The following is a 21278-nucleotide window of genomic DNA, read 5'->3' as shown; positions in this document are numbered from 1 at the left end:
ATAACCTCTTGACGGAGTCCCAAGAGGCCAAGTAGCTCAATCTCATCTCAGCATATGTGTCCCTGTGCATAGGGACACGGTCACGCGGTTTATCTAATACATTTCATGATTATTCTGTGGCGTAGGTAATATTTCAAATATCACTTATATACACACATATATATATATATATATATATATATATATATATATATATATACATATATATATCTTTATATGTAGATATAATAATAATAATCTTTATTTGTATAGCGCCAACATATTCCGCAGCGCTTACATAGACGGGGGATACAGAAAGACAAAAGTACAAACATTACAGAACCACGGTTACATAGTAATCAGTTGATGGAAACAATAGGGGTGAGGGTCCTGCTCCAAATGAACTTACATACTACAAGTAATGGGGTAATACAGAAGGTAAATTGGCTGGAGATGTGCACAGAATGGCGAGGTGAAGAGTGAGGGATGCTATATACAGACAATGGTCAGACATTTTGCATGTGACGGCAGGATCAGTATGACGGCTAGCAGGGATTCCAGTCAGTAGGTCAGGGAGCGGCATATAAAGGCGTTATCAGACGGCGTATAGAGGAGTTTGCTTAGGGAATGCGGTATGCCTCCCTGAAGAGGTGCGTTTTTCTGAAGTTTTTCGATTCCTATATATATATATATATATATATATATATATAGAGAGAGAGAGAGAGAGAGAGAGAGAGAGAGAGAGAGAGAGAGAGATAGAGAGATATGTGTATATATATATATATATATATATATATATATATATATGCATATGCGTATAGACATCCAGTCCATGATTACTTTATAACTTTATTACATTATTCTATCGTTAATATGAGGCATCAACCCTGCCTTAGTTATATTTTGATGTTCATGGTATAGCTTCTTGAGCCAACATGTGGAAGCCCCTCCATATCCTCATCTCATCTTGACATATGTCTCTCGGTACATACACAGTTACACAACCTAGTTCATGAAGTTGTTTTTCTGATATATTCGATGGCGTCTGTTATTACGCAGTTTAAATTCATATAATAAATTAATATAAATTATCCATAATCAAATATTTTACTCATAATCAAATATTTTTCATTACAACTTGAAAACAACTCTAGAGAAAATGTCTCAGAACTGGGAAAAGTTTGAAGTTGCTATCTATGCCGATTGAAAACCAACCAATGCTCATAGAGAAGGCTTTAATGCACCTACAGCCAGCTAAGTGGCTCTGGTTATATATTCGGACAGAGGTTCGAACATTGAGATATTGTATTATAAAGCTATAATAACAGGTTGCAATGTATCAGTGAGTTGCACCATTTGTATGATGTCCTACAGTATCCATTACTTTTCTGCTATGGTCAGGTTGGTTATTCTATTGATATTCCCCAATGTGACCCTAAAACTAAGTTGCTCCTTAAAAAAACAGTATATGCATTAAATTTTTAATCCTACAGCATCATGACCAGAGTAACTGATACAAACCATTTGCTGCACTATCAATCTCTTTTCAGTCAATATTTAGTTGATATGTACACAAAAATAGTTTTTTTGTGGCTAGAGCAACGCATTTCCCCAAACAAAATAGATGATATTATCTGTGCAGTGATACCAAAACCTGAAAAAGATCCTCTTCTTCATGAAATTATCATTGTCAATATGATCCATGGACCTTGCAATAATTTAAACATCAGTGCACCCTGTATGAAAAGAGGTCACTGCATTAAAAAATATCCTCAATGCCTCCTGAAGGAAAATCAAACAGAAGACGAAGTATACCCCTAGCACTGGTGAAGAGCTCCGAAGGACGTGGTTTCACCATTAAAATTAATGTTGTAACCCTGGATAACCTCTAGGTGGTGGCTTATAATCCTGTTCTTTCACATACCTTTTTTGCCTATAGAGTATTGCAGTTCTATAAAATCTATTAAAAATATGAAAATATGTTAACCGTTTAGTGACCAAGCCTGTTTGCGTCTTAATGACTAGGAGAAATATTGGAAATCTTATATTTTATACTGAGGAATAAAGATGTCTCTATTTTAAAGAAAACACAGAAGTGCTGACCTACCTTTCTATAATGTGAAATTTTGGAATTCTGACATGTGTCACCTTAACATAGACTAACTCTGTAAAAGTTTTGCATATGGCATTGTTTTTTTGCCACATATTGTACTTCATTTAGGTGATAAAAATAGGGCAATAGTATTTGTGTATATTTTTATTAAAGGCGCCGAAATTGGGAAAATTGTCATTTTTTTCACATTTTCAACTGCAATATGTCAAATATGTGCAAACATGCTGTACAAATTTTCAATAAGATATATATTTCCATCTGTTTAATTTATTCTGGAAGCACATTCAAAAAGCTTTATTTTTTAACCATTTAGGAGATGTACAAATTTAACATTTTGAGAAACATTTTGTTTTTCTGCACCAAGCCAAGTATGCAAAGGCTCAAAGGTGTCAGAATGATAGATACTCCCACAAATGACCACATAAAAAAATAGACATCTTAGTGTATTCACTAAGAGGTGTCATGAGCATTTTGACCCCATGGTTTCTTTTCAGGAGTTAATGCAATTTAGAGGACAAAAAGTAAAATTTTATATTTTTGCCGAAAGAAGCTCCTGGTGGCTTTCAGAACAGAAATTTTGCTTGATGGTGTTTTAGGCCCCATTGCACAATTGTAGAGCCCTTGAGTGGACAAAACAATAGAGAACCCTCTCAAATTACCCCACTTTTAAGACTAGACCCCTTAAATAATTCATCTAGGGGTGTACTGTGTGTTTTGACTGAATAGTTTTTGAATGAATCTAAGCAAAGCAGAAGGAAAAAATTATGATTTTCATTTTTTGGCAATAGTGTCATTTTAAAAACAGTTTTTTTGTAAAGCATACATATGAATGGAGACTTTCACCCTAAAATGGATACCCCTGTTTGTCCTGTGTTCAGAAACATACCCATTTTAGCCCCAATTTGCTTACTGGACACATGGCTAGGCCTGTAATTGAGGGAACGCCCATTGCTTTTAAGGGCACAACTGAATAAATTCCAGGCCCAACTGCTCACTTGTGCAGAAACAAAAATGACTCCTTAAAAATAATCCGCTCTCCTGCCCTTTTTTGCATTCTCTGAATCTATATACAGGCAAAAGCCCTCACTGACTGACTGACTCACTGACTGACTTGCCACTAATTCTCAAACTCCCAGGGGTTGTACAAACATGAAATTTGGCATGACCATTCTTTAGGTCCTAAATAGGAAATGTAAAGTGGGCACAATTGAATTATTCAATACTGATTGCAAAAGTAAGCGCACACCTATGTAATGTACCTAATCTAATTCTCTAAATTCCCGGAGTCATACAAACATGAAATTTGACTAATGAACCCCTCAAGTGAACTCAAAAAGAGAGAGCTGGGTAACCCTCTTAGTGCTGGACAAAAGCATCCACATACAAATGCATTCAATCGCTACTACCCCCTCTGGAATTTCTGTTTTCAGGAGCAGCAAATAAAAGAAAAATATTCACCCTTTAACTATTTCCAATACTAGAACTGTACAACAGATTCTACAGCTCCTATTATCAACAACTCATTTCTCCTACAGGACATTGTCACACTGAAAACACAACAGTAACACTATTTAGCAATTATACACACGTCCAACCAATCACAGAACTGACATGTACACAAATAACAGCAAGAATGTACCTATCTTTCATATTTTTAAGACATAGTAATTCACTTGATTCATTTCAAGTTTCCATTCCATTCACTCAAGGAAGTACCGCGAGACATCTGCAGTCCAAGGTCAACACACATTCCTTCTCTCGCTGAAAGTATCTGAGAAGTGTTGTAAAGCTGAAAAAGGGGGGAGGGACAAGGTGGAGAGGTTCTCAAGAGTCAAGAATTAACCATTCATCTATTCCTGTACATATCGTGTTTCCCAGAAAATAGATCCTACCCCGATAGTAAGACCTATCAGGTTTTCAGGGGAGGATTGAAATATAAGACCTCCCCCGAAAATAGGACCTAGCCAAACTGCCCCCCTCCAAAAAAAAAAAAACTATACTCACCTGGTCCGTGGCATCCCGATGGTCTCCGGCGGTGCTGTGGTAAACTTTGTCCTCCTCGTCTCACAGCTCTGCTTTAGCTAGTGACCTTCAGCAAAGCAAGCGCTCGATGAGCCAATCACAGCCATTCAGTGAATGACATCACTGAATGGCTGTGATTGGCTCATCGAACACCGGCGGTGATTGGCTGCTGGCACTCAATTAGCCAATCACAGTGCCGCTTTGCTGGAGGCAGGCTATTCAAAGCCCTGTCACCAGCTGAAGCTCAGCTGTGAGACGAGTAGGACGAAGTTTACTGCAGCGTTGCCGCCGCTGACCATCGGGAGGCATCAGGACGCCGTGGGCCAGGTGATTATAAGGGCCCCCCCCCCCCCCAAAAAAAAAAGAGACTGTGCCCTTCTTGGGGCAAAAAATAATATAAGACAGTGTCTTATTTTCAGGGAAACACGGTATGTCTATTATCAAATATCTTTTATATATATATATATATATATATATATATATATTTATATATCCCCCAAGGTGATACAATAACACTCTTGCATCGTCTCAAGGCTATCAAATTATCAAGTAATAATCCTCCCTCTCTCTCTGAAAGTTTTTCTACTGCTGTCTGCTATCTTCTGATCCATATCAATGCTACTGTCACCCATAGTAAACTTTCCCCGCAGTGCGGATGCTATCTGACACTTATGTGAAGGAGACAACACGTATAGCAAAGATTAGTGTTAAGACATCAAAACATCAAAACATACAGCACAAATGGTGCTTATTTGTCACATATTTGTCCACAGATTCTGCATGACTTTGCTTCATGTCATAGGGGGACACAAACTATAAAAGGATTACCTTTCCCACCCATTCCCCCCCCCCCCCCCCACAGCAGAGCAGAAAAGAGCTTTTCAGTAACAACTACATAAGTGGGCAATTTAAGCACAATGCTAAACAAAACGACTTGAGGTGGGTGCTAAACACAGGCTGCAAGGCAGACAATCGTGGGGGAGGGGTGAATATTCCTATGCAATTCAGAGAAAGCACCCATCATTGCAGTGCACATTGGGATACCAGGTAACAGATTCATTGATGGGAGGTGAGAAGCCAGCTCATTTCTGCTGTGGAGCGAAGATGGCGTTTGTGCGGAGGCCTAAGGTATTGTTACAGCAGATTTTAAAATTGCTGCTGGGCCATGGCTGGCACTGAAATGGCCATCGAAGGCGTGGCCTGACTTGGCGATGGTACCGGGTGGGTCCAATGCTACAAACTAAACATGTATCAAGGTATAAAGACTGCTATTGGCCACTATAACAACATGGCCATCTAGGGGCAGGGCAATAGGGAGAAAACAATATCCATGACATGGCCAGGGTGGTGCCCTCAGATGGTGAAGTAGGGCTGGCCTTCCTTTATCTTTAACTCAAAGTACATGGAACAATCGCCATCTTGTAACTGTAACTATCTTTCTTCAACTTTACGTCACCTACTGAAACATTATTTACCAGGTCTCTGCAAACTTGAGCAATCGTCTATCAGCCAAAATTCCTTCATTATCATCTGACGCATTTTTCAAACCTTCTCATCTAAACAGTTCCCAATTGCCATCAATCATTTGCTTTGCAATAGCTTGCACTATTTCTTCTGCTGTGAACATTCTAGCTTCACTATCGTCATTTTCAAAGTAAGGGTGCGTTCACACGAACGTATATCGGCTCGGTTTTCACGCCGAGCCGATATACGTTGTCCTCATGTGCAGGGGGGGGAGGCTGGAAGAGCCTAATTCCCGGAACTTAGCCCCGCCCCCGTTCCGCCTCCTCTCATTGCAAATAGTGCAGAGGGGCGGAGAGGAGGCAGAGAGGGGGCGGGAGCTCAGTTCCTGATCCTGGGCTCTTCCAGCCTCCCCCCCTGCACATGAGGACAACGTATATCGGCTCGGCGTGAAAACCGAGCCGATATACGTTCGTGTGAATGCACCCTTAGCGTTACCCATTATTTACGACCAAAGCAACCCTTTATGGTCCGGCTTTTGCTGTCAACTACTTAGCAATTTAATGCCTGAAGTAGTTACATTAACCTTGAGAATAAATGTTTCTTTTCTAAAGATACGATCACCTTGTCCCAAGAAGCCATCCATTCTGCGTCCATATTTGGAACTACGATAAATTCTACTAACGATTATGAGACACCTTATCTCATGTCTAAACAACAATTTCACAGCTCATAGCAACATAGAACCAGTGAAACCACAATTCTTAAAGGGGTTGTCCCGCGCCAAAACGGGTTTTTTTTTTTTTTTCAATAGGCCCCCCGTTCGACGCGAGACAAACCCAATGCATGTGTTTAAAAAAAAAAAGTTTAGTACTTACCCGAATCCCCGCGCTGCGGCGACTTCTTCCTTACCTTAGCAAGATGGCCGCCGGGATCTTCACCCACAATGCACCGCGGGTCTTCTCCCATGGTGCACCATGGGCTCTGTGCGGTCCATTGCCGATTCCAGCCTCCTGATTGGCTGGAATCGGCACACGTGACGGGGCGGAGCTACGAGGACCAGCTGTCCGGCACGAGCGGCCCCATTCACCAGGGAGAAGACCGGACTGCGCAAGCGCGTCTAATCGGGCGATTAGACGCTGAAATTAGACGGCACCATGGAGACGAGGACGCTAGCAACGGAACAGGTAAGTGAATAACTTCTGTATGGCTCATAATTAATGCACGATGTACATTACAAAGTGCATTAATATGGCCATACAGAAGTGTATAACCCCACTTGCTTTCGCGGGACAACCCCTTTAAGTAGACAAATGACCATTTTACAAAAATTAAACCTTTACACGGAAATTACTCACCCAAGCCTTGGCATGAAGAATGCTGGACGCACAATGCTCACCTTTTTTTTGCTGCAGCCTCTCCCCATTGTTGATGTCTGGCAAACCGCATGCCCATCATTTGGGTTTGTATTTTCAGGCCATTCGTCAGTTTTTCCAAGTTGGGCGCCAGATGTTATGGGAATAATATCATATTTCAGAAGATTTCACCAGTCTGCTCCAAATTGGTTATAATGAGAAGCTTCATGCATGAAAATGAATTTGAGCTTGACTCATGTTATCAATCATTCTCTAATACCCTTCTGATGTATTTTTAATATCACAATACAGATATAGTTGAACATGACGTACCCATTACATGCACGCCCCCCAACATCATAACAACTTGTGATATATTTAGTATGTAATGACTCTATGATTGATATATGTTAATGCCCCAGGTGTATGCCAGTACCAAATATGTCACCTCTAACTAAAGGAGAACAAACTATTCATTGTGCAAGTAGCTTTTCCTTATGAGCTCTAGGGGGCCACAGAGTTCTCTCCTGTGGGAAAGGTGTGGGGGAGTGTGTGTTGTAGATAGTGCACAAGAATCCAACACACACCAGTGTACAATATTAAACAAATTAACCATTTAACTGCTAGCTATTTCCTACCTATGAAGGTGGATATATGAACATATATATATATATATATATATATATATATATATATATATATATATATATATATATATATTGTGAGGACAGGTAATTCAAGGAGCGATAGACTCAGTTCTTCCAAAGCATATAGGCATTTATTCAAAGCAGTCCATCTTTACATGGCAAACAGAAAAGTCCATAAGTCCACAGACATGTTCCTCACACAGCCCTGGCTCAACTAACAACAGAACTGCACTGAACTGACCTCCACACTAATTGCTCAGGTGAGCCTTTATAGCAGTGAATCCTCCCACAATCCTTTTCAGGAGTCCTATAAAGTCATTGATTTGCTGCTGGTCTGCCTCTATATCCTCAGAGCAGACACCACGCTGCAGCTACACCAGTGCAGGTAAGTACAAACAAAAAACATAATACGTTTTACTCAGAACAATTTCCTTAGCTGTAGTACATGGTTCCCAGGAGAAGAAAGGGATAGATAAAGCATTAGGTGGCCAGCCTAATGAGAAAGGCAAAGAAACATTCACACCCATTCACACAAAAGTGTTATATAAGTAAAAGAATGCATGCAACACAACTAAGGTTATACATGTAACGCTAATGACAAAACAAAGAAAACCTTATACATCTTCACATTCCTCCCACCTTAAGAGGAAGCTTGTCCTTCCTCAGACAACTTTATCGTAGCACCATACCTAGATAAGTGATCTGCGTTTTGGTGCTCTTTCCCCGATCTATGCTTTATCTGGAACCTAAATGGTTGTAATGCCAAATACCACCTAGTAATCCTGGCATTTTTGTCTTTCATGGAATGGATCCAAGTCAGAGGATGATGATCAGTTATCAGAGTGAACTCTTTTCCTAACAAACAGTAACGTAAGGCCTCCAAAGCCCACTTAATCGCTAATCCTTCTTTCTCGATAGTGGAATATTTTTGTTCACGGGGAAATAGTTTCCTGCTTAAGTACAAAATAGGGTGCTCCTTGCCATTAATCTCTTCACTAAGGACTGCACCCAGTCCAACCTCTGAGGCATCTGTCTGTACAATGAATGTCCTATCAAAGTTCGGGCTTTGCAAAACTGGCTCTTTACACAAAATTTCCTTTAGTTGGACAAAAGCCAGCTCACATTCTTTTGTCCAGATCACTTCCTCTCTCTTGCTTTTTTTTGTTAAGTTGGTCAAGGGAGCAACTATGGCAGAAAAATCGGGAATAAACCTTCGATAGTACCCTACCAAACCTAAAAAGGATATGACTTCCTTTTTGGTGGTGGGATTACTAGCCAATTGAACTGCTTGCAACTTTGAGGTCTCTGGTTTTACGTTACCGTTACCCACAATAAATCCAAGGTACATTGTTTCTTGAAATCCCAAAGCACATTTCTGTGGATTTATGGTGAAACCTGCCTTCCCAATTGCAGTGATCACCTTTTTGAGGTGATGCAAATTGTCTTCCCATGAGTTGCTGAAAATTACATCATCTAAATAAGCAGCACTGTATTCCATATGATCTTTTAAGAGTATGTCCATGGCTCTCTGAAATGTGTCTGGTGCACCATTGAGACCAAATGGCATGTTTTTAAACTGGTACAAGCCACTAGGCATCGCAAATGCAATTTTCTCTTTTGATTTCTCATCCAGGGGAATTTGCCAATAACCTTTACATAAATCTAGAGTAGAAAAATAAACTGCATTCCCCAACTTATCAATAAGGTCATATATGTTAATGCCCCAGGTGTATGCTGCTATCAAATATGTCACCTCTAACTAAAGGAGAACAAGCTGTTCATTGTGCAAGTAGCTTTTCCTTATGAGCTCTAGGGGGGCACAGAGTGCTCTCTTGTGGGAAAGGTGTGGAGGAGTGTGTGTTGTAGATAGTGCACAAGAATTCAACACACACCAGTGTACAAAATTAAACAAATTAACCATTTAACTGCTAGCTATTTCCTACCTATGAAGGTGGATATATGAGTATATATATATATATATATATATATATATATATATATATATATATATATGCCTAGGCTAATGTAAGCCATTTATAGTATTACTACAACAGGTCACAGCTTGATTATTCAATGCAAATCCCTGCGTAATGTACCTAGTCTAATTCTCTAACTTCCCGGTGTCATACAAACATGAAATTTGCCACAGCCATTCTTCAGATTCTAAATAGGAAAAGAAAAGGCGTCTCAACTCAATTATTCAATGTTAATTGCAAAAGCAAGTGCACCCCTATGTAATGTAACTTCCCAATGTCGTACAAGCGTGAAATTTGCCACGAGCATTCTTTAGGTCCTAAATAAGAAAAGTAATGCGGTCACAATTCGATTTTTCAATTCTAATTGCAAAAGTAACTGCACCCCTATGTAATGTAACTTCACGGTATCATGCAAGTGTGAAATTTGGCACGGGCATTCTTTAGGTCCTAGATAGGATAGGTAAGGTTCTAAATAGAAAAAGTAAAGGGGTCACAACTTGATTATTCAATACTAATTGCAAAATTAAGTGTACCCCTATGTAATATAACTTCCCAGTGTCGTACAAGCATGAAATTTGGCGTGAGCATTCTTCAGGTCCTAAGTGAGGAGAGTGGGTGGGGTGGCACATTCTGCAGAGGGATATCAGTACATGCAGCCTGAGGAGAATCTAATGCTCCTCTATGTGTACATATATTTTATTCCTCGGTTCCTCTAAAGTAACCATGACTTCATAAAATTTCCAGTGCAAACAACAGATACACTCCCACAGTGCAGCAGATGCCAGCTATGAGCCTGGCCATGACCTGTTAAAGGCCACGTAATGTACTGCCGATAATTGCATGCTCACACAAGCGGTCATGAGCAGTGCCCCTTTTTCTTATTTATATTTCCCACTCAATTGCTTAACAATGATGGGTATCCTGCAACCCGTACACAATGTAGTCGTGTATGGGCTGTCGGTATATCCGCGACCATAGAGCACAATGGGCTCTATGTTGTGGATATCTGCTGTAAAATAGAACATACTGCATTCTGTTTTCTGCAAGTGGATTACATAATTCCATCTGGCTAATATGAGGGGAATTGTGCAATCCAATCCATTTCATTGATCTGTGTATTACCGCAGATCAAACGCATGTGGAATCCGCAATTTCTATCCGGTCATGTGGAACTGGCCTAAGGTAGATCACTACCTTTTAATCACTTGACTGGGGATCACTCAACACGGCATTCAGTCACTGCTTCAGGCTCTCGTCTTCCTTTGGTAGCCAGGAGCAAGGAGATATTACATTTCCTGGGCCCTTCCCGGCTCCTGCGCACGGGTCCGGCATTTTGCTGGCAGGTGCATGTACAGAAGCTAGGGAATGTCTGAGGAAGATGATCACGTTGGAGTTCAAACGTGGAGTCCTCTGGTAAGAATCTCCTCTTACCTATTGTATCAGTGAGGGGAGATTAAACTTTAACCTTTATTTAACTTTTACGTGATCGCAATTATCCGTTGGATAAAGGCAATCACGTGACCATGGACTGCTCACTGTGGCCCTCGGTCACTGCTCCAGGCTCTCGGCTACCTTTAGTAGCCAGGAGCAAGGCAATATTAATTTTCCCAGGCCCTCCCTAGCTTCTGCACTTGCGTCCGCCATCTTGCCAACAGGCGCATGTGCAGAAGATGGGGAAAGGTCCGTGGATAAAGATCCCATTGGGGACATTGCCAGAGGCCTTAGGTAAGTAATGTTACGCCCCCTCATGAATCAGATCTGTGATGAGAGGTGAAACTTAAACTTTTTTATTTTTACATAATCACCGTTATCCATTGAATAACGGCAATCGTGTGACCAGGGAGCACATACTGTGGCCCTTATGAAATCTCCAGGCTCTCAGCTACATTTTTGGAGCCAGGAGGAGTGAGATTTTAAATTACCCCAGCAATCTACGGCTTTTACACATGCATCCACCACTTTGGTGATGTGCGCAGAAGCCGGGGTAAGGTCTGTGGATAAATCCGGGGACCTTAGGTACATAATTTATTCCTCCCTTATGGATATGATCTTTGAGAGAATAAAAAACAATTTTAATCCACAGGGTGAGCGTGTTTTTACGGCCTTATGGATCAAAGCCCAGCCAGCCAGGACATAAAAAGGCATATGGCTGGTCACTAAGGGCTTAAAAGGGCAGTGAACAGGCTTAATTTGGTCTTAAAAATGATAGTTATGAGATCTAATTAAATGAAAGTGTTCGATACCTTAGTAGGTAATAGTAGGTAATACCACGAATGTAGTTTACAAAGAGGTCCTTCACTAATCAGGATTAGTGAAGGACCTCTCATATTACAGGTATTATGAGAATGCTTTATATAATAAAGAAACACCAAAGATATATGATTAAGAAAGATAAAGGTTTATAACATAAATTAATTAGCAATGGGTTAGCAAAATAATAATTAGGAAAATAGCTACAACTTGTATAATCCAGAAAGCGTAATATGAATTTCACGTGGATAAAATTGAGGGCAAAAACTAGTAGAATATATATATATAGTAAAATAAAAATGAAAACTTTGTTTTAGGGCACACATACAGAACATTTCTGCTTACAGTTTTTGAGTATAACTTCAACAATTTTAGTATCCTGCAACAGAACACTCCTAAATGCTTCCTTAGATGTCCTGTGGGGAGGGAAAGAGAAACTCAAGGACTCCTAAGAACAGGGACAGTAGATAAGTGACAGGATGGGGGAGAAGTGAAGGAGGGAGGGAGTGTAGAAGCCCAGGGGATGACCTGGAGGAGTGATTACAAGAGGGGGAGAAGATGACAGAATGAAGCAGGGGTTCATATCTGTTTTCTCTTAGAAAGTAAATGTAACATGAACAGATCTTCCCTGTGCTATAAAAGTATATAAGAATCCTAGTTATAAACAGAGAAATGGTGAGTGAACATTTGGTGAGTGAACTGAGCTCCTGCCCCCTCTCTGCCTCCCCTCCGCCCCTCTGCACTATTTGCAATGAAAAGAGACAGGATGGGGGTGGGGCTAAGTTCCGAGAATTAGCCCCCCCCCTGTCCCGCCTCTCCCCATTGCAAATAGTGCAGAGGGTCGGAGAGGAGGCAGAGAGGGGATGGGAGCTCAGTTCCTGCTCCTGGCTCTTCCAGCCTCCCCCCTCTGCAGATGAGGACGACGTATATCGGCTCGGCGTGAAAACCGAGCCGATATACGTTCGTGGCAATGCAGTCTAAAGGTCAGGAAATGTTTAACTGAGAGGAGACTTAGTAGCTGTCTACAAATATCTGAAGGGCTGTCGCAGTGCAGAGGCATCAACCCTATTCTCATTTGCACAAGGAAAGACTAGGAGCAATGGGATGAAACTGAAAAGGAGGAGACACAGATTAGATATTAGAAAAAACCTTTTGAAAATGAGGGTGATCAATGAGTGGAAGAGGTAGCCATGTGAGATGGTGAGTTCTCCTTCAATGGAGGGCTTCAAACATAGGCTCGACAGACATCTGTGTGAGGCCCTGGTTAAGTGTTACTGTCATCTTGAAATATTATTCATAAATGAACAAATTATGTGCCTATAAATTTCATGTTTGATTTTTGTAGAAGTCAGAACTCTCTCCAAATCTCTAAAATCTCCTTTTTGCTTTCACAGTCAGAGTTAAGTGATGAAATGATAATATTCAAGATGCTTATAGCTTGTCACTAGAAGAATCTGAATGTATATGGATTTTCTAAATCTCCTATTGAACTCAACAGGTGACTACAAGCGTAAAAGCATTCCACACAAATCGTTTTTCATGAACCCTTTTACCAAGTACATGATAGATAGATAGATAGATAGATAGATAGATAGATAGTCATTTAACACCATGGTCCTGGTCGACTACTATCACTGAAACCTTTTATCCTCCAGAATACAGATTAAATAAATTGCTCTCTATAAGGACAACATTTTATTAGTATGAATAAAACAAACAACATATAAATATTTCATTGCACAGATTTGGAGGAAAGTTTAGGGACGGCTATGTATGAAAACTTCATTGTGGAATAAACTGTATTTTAAAACATTGGCACATTTCCATTTACTAGATCAAGCACTGAAGATAAAATACTATTTTCCTGCACTTTTGATTATGGCGATTTTATATGGGGTCACTGATCAGTCAGCTATTAAATAAAATACAGATTTCACAAAACAACACCAGCAGCATCATAACTAACTGTAACACTATCAATGCAAGGGAAATTACATTTGGCTTCACTGTTATTCAAATACATAAATAATGTTGGCTGATTAATCCTAAAGGCATTTGAAGCCATTAAACATATTTTATGAAAGCAGAACCTGATGAGATGGTAAAATGTATCTGTCACTGAGGAAAGTAAATAAAATTGTCAAATAACTTTGCCTCTAGGTCTGTCTCCCTTCCAGTTAAAGCTTTAGCTAAATATTAAGGAAAGAAAACTCACTGCTAAAACCAAAGAATTTGCACTTGGATTACAATTTAAAATAACGGAAAGTAGTGCTATTTACCAGCTTTGCTCATATATAATGTAAGGTCATAATAACTGAAGCCCTAGATAAAGCATTTTTTTTCATACTTTGGTATAATAATTATGTTTTTGTGATTCTTTGAAATGATATGTTAAGGCATTCTAGGTTGCACACTGGGAAGACTTGCATTTTGGAGTTATATTGGTTGTAATAACCTATATTTTACCTGTTTTCAGGGATGCAAAATTATGATTACATACTGTACAACAATGTACCATAATAATGAAAGGGATAGGAGCATTGTATGTCTTACATTTTTGTGACTTGTAAGTTAATAGGCTTGTCCACTATTGGCATAAATAAAGTGTCCCCAAAAAATGTATACACACTTTAACAGCTTATAACTCACTAACTCACTAGAGAAGATAAATCAAAACTGGTACAAAGGAAAACTGGCTTGCCTATAGCAACCAATCAGATTCCACCTCTGGAAAATTAAAGCAGAGACCTGATTGGTTGCAATGGGCAACTAAGACAGTTTTACATTTACACCAGTTTTGATTTATCTCTCCCCACTTAAGGTGCTTTTAGACAGAAAAAACAAAAGTGAATGATTAAAGGGGTCGTCCCGCGCCGAAACGGGTTTTGTTTTTTTCAACCCCCCCCCCCCCCGTTCGGCGCGAGACAACCCCGATGCAGGGACCTAAAGAAAAATCCGCACAGCGCTTACCTGAATCCCCGCGCTCCGGTGACTTCTTACTTACCGGCTGAAGATGGCCGCCGGCATCTTCTCCCTCGGTGGACCGCAGGGCTTCTGTGCGGTCCATTGCCGATTGCAGCCTCCTGACTGGCTGGAATCGGCACGTGACGGGGCGGAGCTACACGGAGCCGGCATCCTGCACGAGCGGCCCCATTGAGAAAAGAAGAGGACCCGGACTGCGCAAGCGCGGCTAATTTGGCCATTAGACGCCGAAAATTAGTCGGCTCCATGGAAACGAGGACGCTAGCAATGGAGCAGGTAAGTGAAAAACTTCTTATAACTTCTGTATGGCTCATAATTAATGCACAATGTACATTACAAAGTGCATTATTATGGCCATACAGAAGTGTATAGACCCACTTGCTGCCGCGGGACAACCCCTTTAAGTCTAAACGTATGTCAATGACTGGACGATGAACGATAATCGTTCACTTTCCGTTCATGCTTCACTTTGTGCAGACATAAAAATCATTGTAGGCTCATTCACTGATTGTTTGGTTTAAACACTGCTCGTTCAGTCCTTCTCATTCACTTATACAGCAAATGTGAAAGACTGAATGATTCTAAATGATTTCTCATGTGAATGAGGCAACAATGTACCTTCCTGTCTAAACAGGCTGCACAAGCAACCGAGCTAGCGATGACGTTGTCCGTTCAAATGATAAATGAGTTCATCTAAAAGGAACTTTAATTTTCACTCATTTTTAGGCTTAACTGATTAGAAAAAATGGGTGAAGCCAGACTAAGCTTTGAAGAAAGGAAATTCCTCCTGAAGTGCTACTGAAAAGTTTGAGAATGCAGATGAAGACAGTTTCGGACAGAGTTTCAAACAGATCCACTTACGTGATTTACTATGGCTCAAAATTGTTTCAGAACATCCACAATAAAACATTCTAGAAGAATGTGGACATCAATGAACTCCACAAAGCAAGACAGGTTAATGGAAAAGTATCTTCAAAGAAAATCTGTGTGGCAAGTGGGTTGTGAGACAAAAATTTGAAAATCAAGTGTTCATCATATTTTAAAGCAGTGTCATTTGAAATGTTACATTCCAAGAATAGTTAATTCTCTCAGTGGAGATGATCCAGACCAGAGAGTGAAGTTTTGTGGTTGGTACTTGGCAAGATGTGCGGGGACATGCACATTTTCCAAGAAAGATTGTTTGGAGCAATGAGGTGATATTTAAATTAAATGGCTCAATTAACCAACAGAGTAACACTTGAGAATCAGCATATTATGGAGGAACATAATGTTAATTTACCAGAAGTTACAGTGTGGTGAGGTTTATCAATGAAGGAATTAATTGGACCATTCCTTTTTTGACGCTAGTAAAACTTGTGCCATTTATTTAAACTTGGTGCAGCTATATGTCATGCCATGCATTCAAGAGGACTTCAAGAATGAGGCGTTTTATTTCCAACAAGCTGGAGCACCCCTCACACTACCATCATTATGTGAGGGCCTACATTTATGACAATCTGCCAAACAGATGGACTGGACAAAGTGGTTCAGTAGGATACCCCCTGCATTCACCAGACCTCACACAACTAAACCTTTTTTAAGGGGTGTAGCAGGGCAGTGTCAGACTGGCCTGCAGAGGGTGCTAGATAGACAGTCTGGTACCTAGAGAAAAGAAAAGTAGAAGTTAAAACCTGATGAGTGTAGCAGGAAGTGGCTACAAAAGAGCCAGTTTATGCCAGAAACAGGGAGACGTTGGCTGAGAGAGCCAGAGAGACATTGGCTGAGAGAGTCAGAGAGGCAGTGGCTGAGAGAGCCAGAGAGGCAGTGAAGGGAGCTGCATCAGGGACTTGGAGCCTGAGGTCCGCTGCAGACCAGTTGAGTCTGTCACCCCTTCTGACGGAGGAAGACACCCTCCAGACGCCCCAAGAAGGGTTAGTGACAGGACCCTGTGGGTTGCGAACCCTAAAGTTATTTTGGGCTGTGTATGATTTGTTATGTGCTGTGAATAAAGGCTGTCAGGAGCCAAATTTAAAGAAGCCTTCAGACTGCTGGAGGATATTTTCATGCAAGGTGCCCCACTTCCTAACTGTGTGGACGGTGATCCAGAGGCGAGTGAACACCGATTTGTCACATAGGGATACTTAAAAGATGAAGTTTACTGCAAAAACCAGCAACAGTCAATGAATTGAAGGCCGCCATTGAACAAGAATGTGCACAAGTGCCAAATGAAATGGCCTCATGGTGTGCCTGGCAGGCAGTCAGTCCATCTTCATGTGGGATGTTGGAATATAAGGATTCCACATCCTTATATTCCAACATCCCACATGAAGATGGATTGACCGCCTGGCAGGCATACCTTGAGGCCAATGGCGTTGCTTTTAAATCTGTATTACAACTCACAAGATTCATCCTCACACACAATTATTTCTCCTTTGGCAAAAAATTTTTCCTGCAACTCTCTGGAACTTCCATGGCCAGTAAAAGGGCACTACAATATGCCAACCTTTTCATGGCTAAACTGGAGAGTGACTTTCTGGCCTCCTGCTCCAGCAAACAACTGGCCTACTTCCGCTACTATGATGACATCATAATCATCTGGACCAACACCAAACAAGAACTAATACAATTCCAAAATGATTCAATGCATTTCACCCTACCATAAACTTAACATTAAGCTACTTGTATACAGAAATCAACTTTTTGGACACCACCATAAAAATTTCGAACAACTCAATACAGACATTCTTGTAGCGCCCCACATACCAACAGTTTCCACTCTAAACACATCAAAAAGTCAATAGTTTACAGCCAGGCCATCAGATACAACCGGATCTGTTCCAACCCAACAGACAGAGAGGAAGATCTACACCATCTTTAAAGGACATTTTTAAATTAGGGTTACTATCCCACCTCAATTGATGACCAAATCACCAGAGCCACCAGGATATCCAGAAATAAACAACTTTGAAATGCAGAGAAGGAAGAAAACCGCAAAGAAACTCCATCATACCCTACACAAAGATGACCGTCTGAAAAACATATTCCCGGACCCTCCCCTTCTGTGTTACAGGCAACCTCCAAATTTGAGAAACTTTGTAGTCAGGAGTGCATTGCCCTCTGACACAAAAAGGAATTTATCCCTGTAATGTAAGGAGCTGCAAGACTTGCTCACATGTATGTACCGCGGACAGGATACAAATCCCCAACACACAACAGGGTCATTCACATATTCCACTTCTGATGTTGTGTACCTGACCCTGTGTAGTAAATGTTCTGTTGGTGCCTTTATGTTGGAGAAACAGGACAAAAACTTAAAGCGAGTATGATGTCTCATCATCACACAATTAAATAGAGAAAGACAGAATTACCTGTGGTGGAGCACTTCTCTAGTCACGGACATGACATAGAAGATATGAAAGTTATGATACTGAAGGGTGGTTTCAAGTCACAAAGCCATAGAAGAATTTGGGAATATAAATTTATAACAACTTGTGACACTTTCCATAGAGGGTTAAATTCTTTACAAGGATTTATGTGTGAGTGGGAACTATGAGAAATCTATAGCACAGATATTATGATCGCGTGGGCAACTAAACACGGGGCCCACACGATCGTGACCAAAGGGATACACACAGGTTTCATACAACTAGCCCTGTGCTACAGGGAGGATAAAATGGCCCTACCTGAGTGGGGACATCGCCATGATAAAGGGCATCCCAGTGGTCTTCGGAACTGGGCCCTAGCTGCTCCTAGGAACCATGCCACCAGAACAGGACACATAAACATGCCACATGACAGGGACAAGTGGACAGAATAAGAAGACACACAGAGCCAGAAAACACAGCATACAACAGCCAAAATGCAAACACTAATAGCAGATGATAAGCTATAAATGCCAGGTATTAGTTAACATTTTGACCAAAATATGGAAGCTAGCGGGCCACTTCATGGCTCCTGGCTATACCGCTAGTCCCTACACTAACCAGGAGTCCAGCGGCACCGGACACAGTTCACACCACAAACTGCAACAGCACAGACAACAGAACACAAGTCAGACAGCAAGCTGCAACAGCACCTTTCTTGCATCCACCAAACATAGAACTTGTTAACACCACAAACAGAGAAAGAGTGAGCACAGAACAGGATTGTTCACACCAGACTACAACAGGTAGTGCATACAACATGGACTCCACCCAGAGCTCATATGCACACAGATGAAACTCCCCAGCAAGTCTAAAATGTCCTCATACCAGGTAGATAGACAGTCAGCCACCGAGCTGACATAGGGAACTGTGTCAGAGATCCACCAACTGACACACAGACGAGACATAAGACGTTTGGAGGCCGCACCTGTCAGGGGAAGGGAAGAGTGCTTTTGCATAGGATACAGACAAGGACTACAGGTTTCCAAACCGTCTTTTGGAAGCAGAGAGACACAACAGAACTACATGCAATCATAGCTCTGAGTGGGAACAAAACAGATATATTAAAACACTACAAAGACCAGCCTCAACTACTGAGAGATGCTGGTTTATATGTGCTGCAGACTAAAAGAGATTGGCTGCTGGAGAATACCACACCCTGCCAGCTCAATTAACCCTCACCTGTGAAACTGTGCTGCTAGGAACCTTTGTACTACAGATCCCAGCAGCACACCCTGACAACAGATCTATTTAATTTAAGCCTGAAGAAGAGCCCTGCGTTAGTTCAGAAGCTAACATTAACATCATGTATTGTTATTAGCCATTAAAAGGTATTACATTTACAACATTACGTGGTTTCTTTTGCTGGAAACAATCACATTTTGAATCACCCTGACATTTTACATATGACTGCTCTCTAAGTTACTGCATAATTTGGGGGAAGCTCACACAAAAGATGCAACCCAAAAAGTTCTGGAACATGTATGAATATTTTTGTTCTTCACTAACCTAATCAATTAACACATATGAAAAGTACATGCATACCTGCTGCTATTCAAGCCACTTAGCACTGAGAATTGTGTTTTTAAAAAAAGTCAGTGGGAAAATTTCTCAAAACTAAAAAAAGAGTTTACATAAATCTACCCTAATTATTTATGTCAATATTAAGTTGACAGAAATCAGTAAAATCAAGATAATTGTGAAACCACAACAGCCATAAGCTTGCAATTTCAAGCATTGTTAACCTGACAAAGAAGAAAAGATTAAAAGAAAAATGCATACAAACATAAAGTAATGAAAAGTGAAGTTGGTGGCCCATGTAAGCATCCAAATACAAGCCTGTAAACAAAATGAATTGTAGTGATTTAGACAAAGTGACCAATATTTTTTAAGAATTCTAAAGCGCCTTTTAGTTTTCTTGTTAAAAGTTCTATTTTACACACATCCTTAAGTTTCACTTTTAAAGCTCACTTCTCTGGGGGAGCATAAGTTTTTGCTTGTCAGAAAATTAGGTATCTAGTATAAGACAAAAAAAGATTAATGATTGCACTGTGGCAACAGTTCCTAAGGACTAAAATATTTATTTTCAAAGAAATAGAAAAGCGTATAATTTCATTAATCAGCATGCTTGCCTCCTTCCACAGAACAATGTCAAAAGATATGCACTAAGAAAACAGTATGGTCATATTTCCTCCAGCAAGCATTAAGAAACACAAATTAATATTTTGATCAATCTCTACAACATGGCTGCCATGTGAAATTGTGGTAGAAGTATAGTTATCCTCATACATCCCCTAAAAACATAAGCATATGTATATATTTTGGGCATTGGTGAAATCCTGAATGAGAGAGGAGCACATATTCTCTAAGACTAGCATGAAGGACAGAATGCTACAAAATGCCAAGACACTGGACAAAGTACTCTACGATTCTGCAGAATTTTTTAAGTCAACCTCTAGTTATCAGGAAAGTCATGCCTGCTTAGTGTAGCCGAAAAAATTTTTTTTTTAACAAAATTGTTCTTTGTTAGCGATGAGCGAGCACACTCGTCCAAGCTTGATGCTCGTTCAAGCATTAAGGTGCTCGAGATGCTCGTTACTCGAGACGAGTAATTCGAGTCAATTCCATTTCCTTCTCTGCATGTTTAGCGCGATTTTCTAGCCAATAGACATGCAGGAAAGGCATTACAACTTCCTCCTGTGACGTGCCAGCCCTATCCCACCCCGCTGCAGTGAGTGGCTGGCGAGATCAAGTGACCGCCGAGTATTTAAAGCGGTCCCGCCTGCGGCTCGCCTCAGACACACACTGGGGGAGTATAGGGAAAGTACTGCTGCTTATTCAGGGATAGTGTTAGTGTAGGATCCTGCCCTCAAGAACCCCAACGGTCCTTCTTAGGGCCACATCTGACCGTGGGCATTACTGTTATGGCTGGCTGGGAGCAGTTTTGCACAAAAAATTTTTTTTCATCTCGGGCTGTGCAGGCTATTACAGCTATAGCGTTCTCAGTCTGCAGTCAATTATACAGAGTATAGGGAAAGTGCTGCTGAGATAGGGACAGTGGTAGTGTAGGATCCTGTCTAGAAGAACCCCAA

The sequence above is a fragment of the Eleutherodactylus coqui genome, chromosome 8 (genome assembly GCF_035609145.1).
Source record: "Eleutherodactylus coqui strain aEleCoq1 chromosome 8, aEleCoq1.hap1, whole genome shotgun sequence".
In the NCBI taxonomy this organism is placed as follows: Eukaryota; Metazoa; Chordata; class Amphibia; order Anura; family Eleutherodactylidae; genus Eleutherodactylus; species Eleutherodactylus coqui.
Note: the sequence above shows the minus strand (reverse complement) of the source record.